Source organism: Cornus florida, unplaced genomic scaffold, assembly GCF_030987335.1.
Source record: "Cornus florida cultivar Cherokee Brave unplaced genomic scaffold, ASM3098733v1 CherokeeBrave_3.0.0_Hap2_Chr05, whole genome shotgun sequence".
Taxonomy (NCBI): domain Eukaryota; kingdom Viridiplantae; phylum Streptophyta; class Magnoliopsida; order Cornales; family Cornaceae; genus Cornus; species Cornus florida.
Genome location: NW_026775575.1, coordinates 40,445,580 through 40,462,410, shown reverse-complemented (window position 1 = coordinate 40,462,410; position 16,831 = coordinate 40,445,580). Strand labels below are relative to the sequence as shown.

General features: G+C 36.0%; 1 non-coding gene across 1 annotated transcript; it reads left to right on the top strand.

Moving 5' to 3' along the window:
- The first annotated feature begins 3,512 nt into the window (after nt 1-3,512).
- On the top strand, nt 3,513-3,619 carry LOC132310733 (small nucleolar RNA R71). The gene has a single exon (XR_009482692.1). It is a non-coding gene; the product is annotated as a small nucleolar RNA R71 (small nucleolar RNA).
- The last annotated feature ends 13,212 nt before the right edge of the window (nt 3,620-16,831 follow it).

Here is a 16,831-nt window from a genome sequence, read left to right as displayed (position 1 = left end):
TAAGAGCGACATGATCGGAAAACACAATTACCTTAGATCCTAAGAGATATGACCGAAATTTATCAAGGGCATATACTACGGCAAGTAATTCTTTCTCGGTGGTAGAATAGTTTAATTGGGCACTCGAAAAAGTCTTACTGGCATATTATATAGCACATGATAACCTACCCTTTGCCCCAAAATAGCACCCATTGCAAAGTTAGAAGCATCACACATAATCTCAAATGGTAAGGACTAATTTGGAGGTTGCATGATGGGAGCAGATGATAGAAGAATGCGAAGTTGATGAAAAGCATTTAGGCATACTTCATCAAAGACAAATGGAGTCTCCTTGGCAAGACGGTTGCACAAGGGTCTAGTACTTTTGCTAAAGTCTTTGATGAACCGGCGATAAAAACTAGCATGTCCTAGAAATGAGCGGATTTCTCTCACCGTAGTAGGTGGAGACAATTTGGAAATTAGCTCAACTTTCGCGCTATCTACTTCTATTCCTCTTTTAGAAATGACATGTCCAAGCATGATTCCTTCTTAAACCATGAAATGGCTCTTTTCCCAACTTAACACAAGATTAGTTTCATGACATCTTTGAAGCACTTTTTTGAGATTTTGGAGACACGAATAAAATGAGGACCCAAAAACTGAGAAGTCATCCATGAAGACTTCTAAATACTTCTCCACCATGTCTAAAAAAATTGACATCATACACCTTTGGAAAGTAGCGGGAGCATTGTATAATCCAAAATGCATCCGTCGATAAGCAAATGTACCAAAAGGACATGTGAAGGTGGTCTTTCCTTGATTCAATGGATCTAGGGCCACTTGATTGTACCCTGAGTAACCATCTAGAAAGCAATAGTATTGTTGCCCGGCCAATCTTTCCAAGATTTGGTTAATGAAAGGAATGGAAAATGGTCCTTCCTAGTGGCAGAATTCAGCTTTCTGTAATCTATACAAACACGCCACAAATTGGCAGTGCGTTTCGAGATAAGATCACCCTTAGCATTTTCAAAAACTGTGATTCCCGACTTTTTGGGAACCACTTGAGTTGGACTAGCCCACTTGGAAACAGAGATAGGATAAATGATTCCCACAACTAGAAGTTTCACAACCTCTTTCATGACAACTTCCTTTATATTTGGGTTCAATCTCCTTTGAGCATCCCTAAATGGCCTTTCATCCTCTTCCATGTGTATGCGATGCATACAAATAGAAGGGTCAATTCCTTTTAGGTCAGCCACACTCCATCCAATGGCTTCTTTATTAGCTTTAAGCACTTCCAAAAGATCATTGTTTTGGTTATTTTCAAGATTTGAGGCATTGATGACTGAAAGAGTCTCTTTTGGGCCTAAGAAGGCGTATTTGAGATTGGATTGAAGAGGCTTAAGCTCAAGAGTAGGAGGAGAGATGATAGAAGGAACTGGTGGAGTACTAGAGAGTGAAGGAAGAGGTTCTTTCTTGCTTTTCTAAGGTGGAAAATCCAAAGTGGCCATAGAGTCTATAAAATCATTCACCTCACTTATGAATTCTTCTATGTCAAAACCACAACTTTCAAACATTTCACAAAGGCACGCCTCAAGAGGGTCCTTAGATAAAATAGAGGGAAGAATCTCCTCTATGGTTTCATCCAAAATATCCACTAGGAAACACTCGTCTTCATTTGTGGGATGTTGACTCGCATTGAAAACATTAAGCTTAACCATTATATTGCCAAAAGAGATGTCCATAATGCCGGATCTACAATTAATGGTGGCATTGGCATTGGCAAGGAATGGTTTTCCTAGGATGACTGGAATATGATTGGTAAGATTAGGGACTGGTACAGTATCTAGTACCACAAAATTAACTGGGAAATAAAATTTATCAACCTTAATTAGAATGTCCTCAACAATTCCCCTCGGTTTCTTAATTGATCTATCGGCTAGTTGGATTACTACCGATGTTGGCTTCAAGTCCCTTAATCCTAATTACAAGTAAACAGAGTATGGAATGAGATTAATACTTGCACCTAAATCAAGTAGAACTCTACGAACCGCTTGGTTTCCACTACCACAAGAAATGGTCTGACCACCCAGATCCTTGAACTTAGGAGGAGTGTTAGACAAAATAATGGAACTCACTTGTTCCATTAAAAGCACTTTCTTAAGGTCCTTTCCCTTACTCTTCCTCTTTTGAGTGCATAAGTCCTTCAAAAACTTTGCATATGGTGGAATTTACCTAATTGCATCTAGAAGAGGAAGATTAATTTTCACTTGTTTAAACACTTCCATCATGTCATGAATTTTTCCTTCTTGTCTCCCAAATGATGAAGTCTCTCTCAAAGCTTGAGGAAATAGAGCTTTTGGCTCATAAGGCTTCTCTAATTGGGGAGATGATGATAAAGATGATGGAATATCCATTTTGGAACCACTAGCATCAAAGGAATTAAGAATAGGATTTTGAATGGGACGGATGCAACCACTTGGTTGCGTCAGTTCATTATCCTTCTTGGGTCCCTCTACCTTATTGTCCACTTTCCTACCATTCCTCAAAGTAGTAATTGCTTGAACTTGCTCATTTCTAAGAAATCCTGATGAAGGACTTACTTGCGCCATAAATTGCCCCTTAGGATTAATCTCAGTTTGACTAGGTAATTTACCTTTCTCTCTCACATTTAAAGAATTAGCTAATTGCCCAATTTGAGCTTCAAGCTTTACAATTGACTTAGAGTGAGAATGAAACAATTGATTATCTTTTTGAAGATCTCTTAAGGCTTCCAAGACCTTGTCTTCAAAAGCGGGACTCTTAGGAGGCGCTTGATTTGGATTAGAGTAAGATTGAGAATTTGATGCATGATGATGAGAATAGGATTGAGAATTGGATGCTTGAGGATGAGAATATTGATTCACATTTTGGGGATAGAGTGAAGGATGGTAACCTTGAGAATTCTAATTTTGGAAATGTGAAGGAACATACTTTGCTTGGTAACCTTGAGTTTGAGGAGGGTTTACACCATCTCCTTGATTTTTCCATGCAAAGTTTGGATGATTTTTCCACCCCGGATTGTAAGTATTAGAATAAGGGTTATTCCCTTGATGAATGAAAGCAACATTTGCTTATTCTTGAGACTCACTTGGGATGATTTGTCTAAGAGGACAATTTAAAGTATGGTGAGTGTAACAAGAACAAGTCATGCACATTTCATTGGAATGGTGAGGATAAGATTGAATTACCGGACCTTGATTCAAAAGGAATTTATCAAACCTTTGAGTAAGATTTTTGACCTCGGCTGCAATTTCCATGGAAGTGTCTATTTGGCATAAAGCTTTCTTTTCTCCCATATTTGCTAGGCAACCCCCCCCCCCCCCTAAGAATATGAAGACCTATGCATTGAGTTTTCACTCATTTTTTCAAAGAGATGCCAAATTTCATCTTCATTTCTTTCTATGTAGCTTCCACCACAAGAAGCATCAACAATGCCTTTATTAGCATCGGATAAACTTGAAAAGAAACATTGAACTAATTGCCACTTAGGAATGTCATGATGTGGACACTTCCATAGCAAGTCATTCAAACGTTCACATGCTTCATGAAAGGGTTCTTCTTCTTCTTGTGCAAATTCACGAATGGAAGTTCTCATTGAATCGGTTCGACTAGTAGGATAGTACTTTTTTAGGAACTCTTGTTAAAATTGTGCCCAAGAGGTGATTATATTTGACCTCAAGTTGTTGAACCAATATTTAGCTTTATCTCAAAGAGTGAAAAGGAAAAGCTTCATTTTAAGACTTCTTCTGGAACATCCATGATTTTCACGGTGGAACAAACTTCCAAGAACTCATCTAAATGTTTAGAAGGCTCTTCATTACTCAACCCATAGAAAAGGGGGCACATGTTAATGGTGGAAGCCTTAATCTCATAATGATGAGCACAAAAATTTGGCAATTGAATGTAAGTGGGTGCATTATATTGATTTGGAGTATAACGATCCCTAAGGACCATTGGTGGATTATGAGGAAGGTATGCCATTTAAACATATTGTTGTTGTTACTCACCAATTGGGGGAACAACATTTGGCCTTGGCATCCCTAGATTAGGTTGTTGCAGCATATGATTGATTGGTTGTGGCATTCCGAAGGGTGGATGCACACCTTGAGGATCCATAATATTAACTTATGGTGAGTGGTGCACACCGTTATGATCCACATATCCAAGATTTTCAATGGGATCTTCAATTGGATCTATTGGGTCTTCTATTAAAGGTGATAGAAGATCAAAATTTAGAAGATTAGGATGACTATCCCTAGTACTACCTCTTAAACACCGAAAGGAAACTTCAAGATTTTGATTTACAGGAGCAAGAGGACGATTAAGTGATCTACGACCATACATGCACTAGAATAAGTCAACACACCAACACTTCAATTTTCCAACCTCCACATAAGATGTTCAACTCCTCAATAATATCAATGCACTTAAAACAAATAAATGCCTCCACACAGGCCGATGCCTTTTACAAGAAGGTATGCTTGGACTTAAAAATAAAATAATTCAACTTAAGCCTCCACTTGGGCTATCCAAAGCATGCAAATTGGTAAACAATTAAAGTACTAAAATTAAACAAAACTTACAGATGGTTCTTAAGCAACTTCAAAAAAAAAAAAAAAAATTTGCTTCTAAGTCCAACGTTTACTCCACTTTGCTTCAAGTACCTAATTGACAAATCAAATGAGAAAATAAAAATTAAAATGACTTAAAAGTAAATAATCAACAAAGAACTAATGTCTAATTTAATTCTTTTAAAAACCGTTTGATCTACGGCAACGGCGCCAAAACTATGATGCGACCCGAGCGTAGGCACAAAATAATGCACAATACTTTAGGTTTAGAAATAATGTCAAGTGGGCATCATATTTTATAATTTATAAACCACTAAACACTTATACTATGGAGTATGAAGTGAGCAGGGATCGTCCCAAGAGATCTAAACAATATTGGTTTTTGGAATTGAATTCTACTTTAGTACCTATGTGATTGCTAAAAAGAGTTTTTGTTTTGTGATTAGAACTATTTTAATCTAAATGATTGTAATAAAATAATAGATTTCAAAGATTATGAAAGAGACTTATGGTGTAGGATTCACCACTAAGCATATTCCCTAACTCACTACTTTCAACTAATTGGGGGAAAAATCAAATGTAATTCTAAATGAGGTTAATAATTACAATGAAAAGTATAAATCATCAATTTCAAGAATGAATCAACTAATTAATGACAATTAAACTAAGTGTAGTGCAAATCACCAATTCAAAGCATGATTCATCAATTCAAGTTACAATTTCAACACACATTAATCTAGAGGATAATGCAATTATGATACTAAGCATGAATTTCAAACACTAATACCTTGGAATTAAATTGAAATTAAATTAATTAACCTTAAATTAAACTAACTAAGCATGCAATTAAACTAATTAGAAAATAAATTAACTAATTGTGTAGGCAATCCATCTAGTATAAGCAATATTCATCAAATTAAATCACAATTACAACTAATTATCACCAGGCATAGACATCACAAGAATCAATTAACAAGATTTTAAGTGTAATAAAAGTTTATTACCAAGCAAACACACATAAGACAACATAATATTAACATTGATAGTCAATTGGAAGAATTTATTCATAAACATTCAAGCCTGTACACTAATTACATAAATTAAACCCCAAAAAGATAAAAGTTAAGAATTAGGTTACATGCTTAGGGTTTATCCAACCCTAAGTAGAAGAATCAGCCACTCATGGTTGATGAATTTGAAGACAAAATAATCTCCATCATCTGCTTCATCATCTCTGAGCTTCTTCTTCCAAACCCTAGCCTGTTCTTCAATTTCTCCTCTTTTTCGTGTTTTTCAGAGAGCGTAATAATATATCGATTCCAGAATAAAATAAAAATTTAATAAAAATATAATAATCTAAACAAATGGACTTATTTTCCCTTTAATACAAAACCTAATAATAAAAATATATATATAATAATAATAACTTAAAATAATGAAAACTAAACCTAAAAATAATAGGCTTATTTTCCCTTTAATACAAAACCTAATAAAGCCCATAGGTTACAAAAATCAGCCCAAAAGGTTAAAACCCATAGCCATAAAAACAGGTCAAACCCGTAACTAAAATTACTGCCAGAAGCTTGGTGTCCGGACGCAATACTACTGCATTTTTCTTCTTCCTTCTGAAACTTGTTCTAATGCTTTGGCTTGACTCCAAAATGGTCATAATGGACCGTTGTAAGCCTATTTTTAGCTTTATTGCCCTGAAATACACATAAACATAAATTAGGACTAAAACATGAAAGTAAGATAGATGTAAGGATTGAAATACCCTAGCTTAGGTACGTAAATGTGCAACATTTAATCACTTATCAATAACCTTGTTAAATTGTATATTATTGTGCCTTATTGATAGTTTTGATGTCATTTAAATAGCATGGATTAAATTATATTGAATTATAAAATTTGCATAAGGATAAACCTACGCATGCTCATTCCCTATGAGTAAACTTGTTTACTCACCCCAAAGTTACCGGGTTGTTTTTCAGGTAAAGAAGCATTATTGTGGGATGCACAACACTCTTAGACTTGCTTGATTTCTTAGAGTATTTTTGGTGATATTGAATATGCACTTGTTAGCATATCATGCTTCCTTTTGGTTTAATGTATTAAAACTCGTAATTATTATTTTAACTATGTAATATGCACTTAAGTGCAGCTTTTGTTACCCTATGGAGGTGTATGTAATGAGGCCAAGGGCCAAAGACATTTTATATGACATGTATGCTTTATATCTTCATAGTTGCTTATGGAATATATGAGATTTCATGCTTTGAAGGGTCATATTTTGCATATGACATGCCATGAGGCCATATGCCATTGTAGCGCGTCTACTTCATCATTTTACACATGTGTGCATGTTTATATTTCATAAAACTCATAAGTTCCAACTTTTGAACTATTTTTGGGCAATTTTATGAATTTTCATGAAAAATTCATGCATTGGGGTATCATTTAAGGTTCCTTTCGATTTAGTATGTTTTGGATGTTTGTATAAGGCTTAAAGATGTTTTGAAACTTGTTCGGATCAAATGGAATGCATATAGAATCTTAGGAACGGACCGAGTACCTCTCTCATGCTCTGTAGTAGCTTTTTCTACTGCAGCAGGGTGCATCCATTTGCTGCAAACATTGAAACACAATAAAAGGAAGAGAGTGATAAGGCAGTACAAACAGCGACCAGAACCCGCCCACACTTGCTTGTCAGCAAGGTAGCATGACAGTATAAGGCACTAGTCCATAACATGCCCCAAACCAGGTCAACTCTGAGAAACCTATTGATACGAATGACATCAATGTCAAAAATGATCACTACCAAAACACCACGGGAACCAAGCATCTGCGAGAGTTGGGGTAGTTAATCCCAAAACTCTGACAACAATGACACTGGCACCATTACGCTTAAGGCCTTAGATCTAGAAGGCACGAAGGAAAAGGAAATGAAATGGTGCCTCCCTGGCCCACGTCTCACTCCACCAGACAAGAACTGCGATTCTACACTCACATGAGCCTTACTCGCATCAACCGTCAGAACAGACAAGAAAGTTCCCTACATGGGTCCTTACGGAATGAATTTCTCCTATCCAAGGAAGAAACTTGTGAAACAAGAAAGCATCCAAGGGATACAACAGATCCTAAGAGACACTGTCAAAACCAGACATAAAAGTAAACAGCTAGCATGCAACATTGTAATGGACTATCTACTCAAGGTGCCACATAAGCAAACAGACATGTTATCAAATCAAAACATGTTATCAAGAGCATATATACACATAAAGTATGCTTAACAAATAATAGATGTCTCAAAACACCTAAGCATGTGAACATGTTATCATACAAGACATATTATCAATCAAGGCATGTTATTAAGATATAAATGACACATCAAAGCAAAACAACGTGAGCATGATATGCACCCAAAACCCGTCGTCCAAGGTATTCGAACCCAGACGCTCTGATACCACCTGTGACGACCCTGGTTTTTAGGTCAGCGTGTCCTATGATGGACTGAAGATTGACCCGATAACGGATCCAGATGCGAAAGCAAGAAACAAGACTCTAAGAAGTCAAAGTGACCTTCCATGAGGTCGTCGAACTCAATGAGAACTGATGCGGGAGCGAAAGATCAAAAACATGACAAATAAGCCCCCAGGAGTAAAATAGTCATTTCTGAAAAATATGGATTCGGGTGCCACCGAGCACACCGCTGGAAAGACAACAAAAAAATAATCAGGATGGACTCAAGAATCGCATGATTCGGAGTCTGGACGAAGGAGAAATGGCTTGACGAAGAAAAACAATCACTTAAGGCTAAAAGGGTAAATTGGTAATTATCCAGGAAGACTCGGGTGCAACCGAGCACACCGTTGGAAAGACGACGAAAAATTAATCAAGTTCAAAAAAAAATTCACTTGAATCGGAGTCCGGACGAAGGAGAAAAGCCTAAAAGAAGAATTGACGTCGCGGCAGCCCGACGAAGACCATGGCGCACATGGCGCCCATGCACAAGCCCACCGGCACCACAGCAGGCGCCCAATGGCATGCATATGCTGACAGCAAGGGTCCAAAGCAGATTTTCCAGAACTGAGACTTGAAACGGAGGTCGAAACGAGTTTTTCTGGAAAAACACGAACAAGAAACCCCCCCTAAAATTGAGTTTTCTACATGACATCGTGAACGGAAATGAGAAAAACTCAATGTAAAATGCCCCTCCAAGAAATCTGGTCATGAGGGTCATAAAGCTGCTAAATGAAAACTGGAAGCTGAAACTTCACGAGGGATTTCCGGTACCAAGACGACATTTTCTGGAAAAACATGAAAAAGAAACCCCCCCCCCCCTAAAATCACGTTTTCTAAGCGACCATGTCAAAAGAAGAAATAAAACTGATGTAAAAGGTTTAGAATGCCCCTAGATCAGATTATGCAACAAAATTTCAAAATGGGTCCCTAAGAAGCTCAATTCACAAAGGAAGAGGTTTTTGTTGAAAACGATCATGCACGCAAACGTAACTTACCTATTAGGACATGCTACAATAGTCCACGACTTAAAAATACCACCGATGCAAAATTTGACCCCCCTAACGGCCGAAAAGGCAAAAATGGACTTGAAATGAAAAATATGGAAACCAAAATTAGGAAATGGTTTCAAATGACCATTTGGCCCTTGGCCACACTTCATACAAGATAAATGAGACCTAGTGGAGGTGCCGGAACACACTTTGCACCACCCGATTTGAAAATGAACCCTTAAAGGCTCGGATTCTACTATTTTAGCCCAAAATGCAATATATGAACTAAAATGCAAAAATAAAAACTAAATGATGTTTGGCCTTGGCCACACCTCACATATGGAAAATGAATGCTAAAGGATGAATTACATACACAATGTACACACCGGTGCGAAAATGACATATCAAAACCCTAATTTTCATACTTTACTCATTAAAGGCAAAATTCAACATTCATGAATATTCATGGATTTCAAATAAAGTTCCTTGGCCACAAATTATATACATAGAATGAATTCCAAAAAGTGTGCTTAAGCACATAATACAAGTCAAATGCGAAAAATGACATTTTGGCCTAATTACACAATACAATTCAAAAACTGAACTCAAGCATGCTAACACTTGCATGCGATCAAGAATGCATTTAAAAGGACTTCAAGTCTCCAAACCACCTAAGGAATGCTAAACATCACGAACCAAGTCTTCGTACCTGAAATATGCCCCAGTAACTTTGGGGTGAGCAACATAAAGCTACTCGTAGGAAATGAGCATGCATCGACCTAGCATTTTATAAATTTATCACCTTAAGGTGAAACATGTTAAAGGGGCTCATGCCACCTAACGTCTATGTCAAAGTGAGACTCAGGGACCATCCTAAGCTACCTTAGAGTCTAAGCAACAAGAATCATGATATACATACGTATATGAAACGAATCATGGTTGGGATAATCCAAAGAACACGACAAGAAAACAATGGAATATAAGGATCACATTATCAATGCAATTTACATGATTGGAATTAAACCAATTAACACGATGAGAATTATACACAGAATCAAGAACAAGGCATAATAAGTATGCTCGGACATATGTTAACAAGAATTACATTATCGATGCGATTCACATGACAAGGAGTATACTTGAAATCACGAATGAGGCATACTATATATGCAACGAAACAAGATTGGAGCATTTCACATAACACGACAAGTTTAAATCTTCGAGGAATAGCAACTTGAAATTTAAAGAGTGAAATCAACCAATGTGGAAACTCGGATATCGCCCGGATTAAAACCGTACTCTTGAGATCACTTTAGGGCTACTAACCCATGGGTACCTTTCCCCTAGTGCGCACTATAGTTGTTGGAGGTCATTCCCCGTACTAGAACTAAGTCCTAGCCATGTCAATTCTTGATTGATATCCCAAGTCCCAAAATCAACAAGTTGTGCAAGTCAAGATTGTATCAAATACAATAAATACATTAACCACGTTTCATACACAACCAAGATTTTAGAACATACAAGTCATGCCCTAAGTTCATCAACTATAATGACATGTGAAATGTCAAGAAATCATAGTATGCATCTATATGCATTATAACCAAGGTACATAACATAAGGATTCCATTGAAGTAGATATACCACAAGCATAATATACATGATTCAAGTAATTACTAAGCAACACATGAGTAATTAAAATCATTTTAAGACAAACGTACTAGTTCAGTAAACATATTAATGAAGTCATGATACTAGGGGTCATGATTAAACCGATCCGATGGGAGCATAAAAAGGGAACTTAATCTACTCATGCATTCTAAAGCAATATAACACAAGATAGAAGAGAGATTTGATATCAAACCCTAGCTAAAGCATGAAAGTATGATGACTACACATACGGGCACAATGGTGGAACAATTTTTTGAATTTTTTATTTTAAGAAAGCATGTATAGACAAAATGCAAGAAAAACAAAGAATAAAATGGATGAGCAAAATGCAAAACGAAAAATAAAGAAGGTAAAATGTAATGAAAGAATATGTATAATGCAATAAATGAAAAACAAAAAGTAAGAAATGATGCAAGAATTAAAAACAAAAAAAAAATTGAAATTAAAAACTCTTTTATTTATTTATTTATTTATTTATGACATAACAAGTATGTACACACACACAATAAAATGCAAAGAAATAAAAATGCAAAAAAATGAAAATGCCATGAAATAAAGAATACAAATTTTTTATTATTATATTTTTTTTATGAAAGTATGTACAATGAAACAAAATGTAAGAAAAATGCACAATGATTGCTAAGTTTAATGTCTCCAGCAAAACGGAATGCCACTTTAAAAGATTGTTTTTTTTTTTCTTTTTTTTTTTTTTTTAATAATAAATTTTTTTTAGACAAAATAAATATGTACACAAACAAAAATAAAAAAGCAAGTAAATAAAAATGTAAGGAAATAAAGAATGCAAAGGAATTTTTTTTTTTTTTTTTTTTTTTTATAAGAGAAAAGTAAGTAAATAAAATAAAAGAAAACAACAAAAGTAAAAGAAAATGAAAAATAAAATAAAATAAAAATAGAAAGAATAAAAAGTCAAAAAGTCAAAGGGGCAAAGTTGTGATCGATCTAAGGGTGATCGATCAAAACTCGATCGATCCAAGATGTGAAAACCTGCAGACAACTTCGAACGATACACAGATATATGAAATATGTAGAAATTTAAAAAAATTCTAAGTATAGAACTGAGATCAATCGAAGGGATAACTAGATCGATCGAGAAATAATTGGATCGATATGAAATAAAGTTCACACGATACATAGAGAGCTGATTTATGCAGAGTATTGACTGCAAAGAGGTTCGATCGATTGAAGGGACACTTGTAATCGATCGAACTGGCACCAATGCCTAATTTTGAGATGAAAGTGCTGAAAATCCTATGTTAAGCCCCAATGATGGTAACAACCAATGATGGTAACAAGAATGGAGATTGAAAATGGATGGAAGAATGTACACAAGAATGAAAAATAAAAAGAAATGAGAGAGGAATAGAGTTTTGAAACTCTACAAATACTAGTGTTTATGCCTAATATGCATGAAATCTTCAATGAAGCTGAATGGAACATATCTAGACGTCACAAGAAGTGAAAAATAAAAAGAGATGGGAGAGGAATAGAGTTGAAAACTCTACGAATGCTAGTATTTAACGTCTCTAGCAAGACGTGTATTCGACTCACTAGTCGAACGAATCAAAAACCGGATATGAAACATCTTTATTGACCCTCTTTTCACTTTTCTCATTTGATGCCTCACTTATAACAATGAAATCATCCTCCAAAAGAATGACTTGAAAAGAAATGAAAGAGATGATATTGTTCCTTTCATCCACGGTCTTGAAAACAAAATCAATCATGGTTGGTCTTGCCTCTTTGTTGTGTTCTTGAAACATATTCAAAGGATCATTCACTTTGATAATTGGTGAGGCATTGTCTTTCAAAGACTCATTTGGAATATCAAGAAACACCTTCTCTTCATCCTTTTCCTCTTCCTCAAAAATCACCATCTCCTCACCTTCCAAGTTAGCTAAGGAGTCCGTTAGAGAGTTCACTTCATTTTTGGAGCTTTTAAGGTCAAAACCACAAATTTTATACATTTTAAAAAGGCATGTCTCAAGAGGGTCATTGGAGATAATAGAAGGAAGGCCCTCTTCAACAAGTTCCTCCTCCTCCTCTCCTACCTCTATAGTGGTCAACAACTCCTCACTCTCTAAAGTAGCAATGGTTGAGATAAAATCATGATCAAAACAAGGAAAGTCCTCATTAATCATATGATGCTCTATTGGATTAGCCACTAACTCATTTGCCACTTCTTCCTCTATACAAGATAGAGTGCTAGGCATTGGCTCACTTGTTACTTCTTCCTCTCCACTCTCATCATCCTCATCTACATAAATTGAAGTTTTTACCATTTTTTCATTTGCCTCTTCCTCCTCCTCTTGACGAGAAAGAGTATTTGCAATTTGCTCAACTTGACCTTCAAGCATGGCTAAAGTTTGAGAATGAGAATTAATAAGTGGAGTTTGTGAAATATGCATATCAGGTAGAGCTAACACTTTTTCTTCAAATCCGGGTGAGTACCTAGAAGGTGGTGGAAGTGGTTCATCATAAAATGGTGGGAGTGGATAGTAGTCATAAGAAGGATCAAAAGAGTGATCAAGTCCATAATAAGATGATACATGTTGAAATGAATTGGACTTAATCTCATAAGGATTAAAATATGATGGAGGAGCATAAGGTGAAGGGAAAAAATTTCCCCCCAAACTTGGATCAAAGAATCCCTCCATTCATAATTAAAATCCAAATGCAAGAAATAATGGCCTCCACACGGGCCGATGCTTGGACAAAACTTAAAGCAATGAAATTAACCTCAACAAGGGCTATCACAAGCATACAAAGAAGTGAAATAATTAAACTACGAGATTTTCAAGAAAAGCTCACAAAGGTCCTTAAGTAACTTCAACTCCAATCCTAGTTTTAAGCTCCAATAATTGCTTCAAGTTCCAAAGTTTGCCTTTCTTGTAGTCAAGTACCTAATTGAATAAATAATAATGAGAACAAGAGAAAAGAATATACAATGGATAATAAAATAAAAATAGAAGCAATCAAATGAATACTATTATCTAGCTTAATTCCAACAAACCGTTAATCCCCGACAACGGCGCCAAAATTTGACGAGGCCGCTTGTACACGCCAAAATAATGTAGTGAATGTGCAGTTTAAGAAAAGCCTTTTTGGTCAAGTTTAAATTTATAAAAATCACTACCACCACTACTACTAACATAGCAAGAGTGAGTAGGGATCGTCCCAAGGGATTATACATGTTGGAATTTAACTTTGACTCTAATGTATCAATTGATTGCAAGGACAGATTGGTTGGTTACTTTAGAAAATAATTAATTAAAATGCAAGTAAAATAAAACTAAGTTGAGATAGGGATTTAAGAGATGAGAAGTGAGGTCTTGGGGTCTATTGGAATTGCCACCAAGCTTGTTCACCAAACCACACACTTTCAACTAATTTGGGAAAAACATTTTTGTGAACAAAATGCGACTACCAATTGCAATATTAAGCATGGACCATCAAATTCAATAATGTACTATCTACCTAACCAACAAATAAACTAAGTGTACAACAACCCATCAATTCTAAGCATGACCCATCAAACTAGTCACAATTGTAACATACATCAATTTAGAAAATCATGGAATTTGCAACTATAAGCCATGGAATATCAACTCAAGTATAAATTGTCTACCTACCTACAAACATGAATTAAATTATAGAACAACCCATCAAGCATAAGAATAATCCATCAAATTAATTGACAAACCCATCTAATAAAACCCATTTCTAGCCATCACTAGATTCTCAATCAACCACACATAGACATGCAATTAATATAGAAAAACTAGTGTAGAGATCAATTCCCAAATAATCACACATAAGACAACATGTAATAACAAAGAGAATCAATAGGAAGAATTAAACCATATGAATTATGTGAGACATAATTCCCAATTTAATCACACATGGACATGTAAATAAACTGTATAATTAATAGGAAAAATTAAACCATAGAAATCATAGAAATATACCAAGATTCATTAAATTCATAAGGCTAGAACATTAATCACAAGATATTATTCCCCAAAAAGTATGAAAAAGATAGAGGTTTAGATTACAAACTTGGGGCTCATCCAAGCCCCAAGGAGAAATCTAGCCAATCATAGAGGAGGTAGATGTGATCTTTGAACCCTCAAGGGAAATCCCCAAACATGGCTCCATCTTCTTCCTCTTCTTCTTTGTTGAATTCTAGACAAAGAGAGAGTGTGTAGATCTTAAGATGTGTTCTTGGAGCCTCCACTCTTCTCTTTTCTTTTAACCCTAATCTCTAACTTTTCTAGAGAGAGAAAATAAAATTACAATATAAAAGTAAAATGATAAAAAGCTCTTTACAAAATGGTTTAATTCCCTTTAAATACAAGGTCCTTTTCTTAACCACTAAGTCAGAAATATAACCCCAAAAATATCTAATACCACAACTATGTGGTAGGTGGAGTTCGAGCACGCAAGAATAAAACAGCTCACTAGCAGCACATTTTTTATCGATCCAACTTTTCTTCGATTGATCTGGGTTCGATCAATCTCACTTTACTTAGATCAATCAGAGTTGGTTCGATCGATCTCTGATCGATCTCACTTGGCTGTTTTTTAGCATCAGCCTCTTTTTGCTCCAGATCAGCCTGCTTTTGCTCTAGATTCTCACCAACACCTAGTTTAACTCCAAAAAGGCCTTAAGAAGCCATTTTTAGCTCATTTTAACTTTATTAACCTAAAAAAGGAAATAACATGAAATTAGTTTAAAACGGGAAAATAAGATAGATAAAAGGTCCTAGAATACCTAAGCCTAAGGGGTTTAAATGCGCACTTTTCAGCGCTCATCAACATGCTCACTACGCTAGAGACTATCAAACCCTCAATCAAATGACAATAGCACGTAAAGTCAAAAACCAAGAATAGTCCATTAAAGGAAGGCCCTAAGCTATGTACTATCAAACTTCTCAAACAACATGCCATTAAAAACCATTTCACAATCTCATTTCCATTCTTACTATGAAAATACAAGCTATACAATCATGAGAAAATACAATCTAAGACAAGATAATAGATTTAACATAATCATTTATAGAATTTAAGATCTATTACATCAAGTGTAGAGCCCTAGATTATGAAACTACCATATATATATTTCAATCCCTAAATTAAACAAAACTAAAGCATGCTTACAAGGAAGGGCTTCATCACCTCCCTAGAAAGGGAGTTAGTTACCCATAGAAGCAAGGGAGGAAGGAGGTGAGATGCTCAACCCCTCTATTTTTGCACCTAGAAACAAGCTCCAACCCAAGCTCTCAAGAACCCAATATTTCTCTTTCTAGAAATCCTTACAATGTGAGATAAGTGTTTACAACCATTCAAACCCTTTTTATGAGTCAAAAATCCTACAAAAATCCCTTAATTCATGGCTCAAATTTCCTAGAAGAGTGCAGAGCCATTCATTCAGTCAAGGGGACAACATTGGGTAAAATAATGGAGTTGGCAACCTGTTGTCTGCAGCATAGCGAGCAGCCGCGGGGTGTCAAAGGTGTCTTCCACGTGCTACAGAGGGGCACCTGAGGCTCGGCTGATGGTAAATGGCGAGCGCCCACAAGAACTGGCAGGGGCCCGTGAAGTTTCAAAGTCACTGCCCTCGGGCGCCCGCGGAGCTGTCGAGGCCCCGCGAAAACTGAAACTCTCTGCCTTGTGGCGCCTTCCAGAATTAACTTGTAATGGCGGGTGCTGGCGGGTACCTACCATTGCATTCTCTAGGCTCACTTCCCTTTTCCTAAATTAGCCTTGGCTTGGCTTGACGATGCAATCATCCTTCTTAGCACTTTTTGCAAAGAACGCCATGAGTTCAATGGATCACTGGCTTAGCAAAACTGTAGGTCCCCAGCCTGGCATGCTTGTGATCTTTAAGAACTCACCAAAACCTTAATTTTATTTCTTTTTGAGGAACAAACCTGAAAATAAACAAAGACATACAAATGAAGGTAACCTATACAATAGAACCAACTAATGGACTTAAGTAATGCAAATAAGGGCGATTGAATATGCAATATTCGGCACTTA